Source organism: Malania oleifera, chromosome 13 (genome assembly GCF_029873635.1).
Source record: "Malania oleifera isolate guangnan ecotype guangnan chromosome 13, ASM2987363v1, whole genome shotgun sequence".
In the NCBI taxonomy this organism is placed as follows: Eukaryota; Viridiplantae; Streptophyta; class Magnoliopsida; order Santalales; family Ximeniaceae; genus Malania; species Malania oleifera.
In genome coordinates this window covers 21,129,438-21,130,332 of record NC_080429.1, presented here as the reverse complement: position 1 = coordinate 21,130,332, position 895 = coordinate 21,129,438, and positions in this window count along the sequence as shown.

The window sequence follows — 895 nt, the reverse complement described above, 5'->3', positions numbered from 1 at the left end:
TACATAGTTTGAATGTTTGAGAAACACTGAGATTAGTTTATTTGTTTAAATATTTGCTCAGTAATTTTTCTGTGATATTGGGAAAAGTTTAGACAGACACTACGTTATGTATTACTACTGTTGGTTTAGCTAAACTTAGGAAAAATAATTTTTAAATATCCAATTCACTCCCCTTCTTGGGATTACACCAAAGTCAACAAAGTATAAAATTGACAATATAAATAAATGCATTTTAATTTGTATAAGGAATAGGAAATAATAACGATACCAAATAAACCTTTAGGTGATAAAATATTCATAACAACTTATTTGAATAAGTAATTGAAAAGAATATAAAAGGATACATAGAGCCATAAAAGACATGAATATGGAGATAAAAATGACTTAGTTTATTATTTTTGTTTCTAAAAAATTTATAAAATAGAATAATATTATTAAAAAAATAATCAGATAAATAAAAATCTTGATGATGACTATGATAATAACTCGAATATATATTACACGTGTTATTCATAGGATTACAAACAAGCGGAATTAAAATTTACTATGCTTAAAATTGTTGGTTAAAAGCTGTTTATTAAATTTTTAACTGAACTTAAACTAAACATAAATGGCTTAATTCTTTTGGATCTTTCCCTTGTAAGATGTCAAAGGCTCTTAAAATTTTGTTAGGAAAAAAATGAGAAGAAGCATACTAATATTGCATTAAGATTTGTTTAGCCGATCGAGCCAACAACAAATCCTGACCTTATCACTGGATTAGATTATAGAGTTTAACTAATCCAACCAAATCTATTACCAAATGTCTACAATGAGTGTGAACTAAAACGAGTCAAATTTGTTAGTGTTCAAATCTACACAGTTAGTCAAACGAATCTCACAATTGAAGTATGCA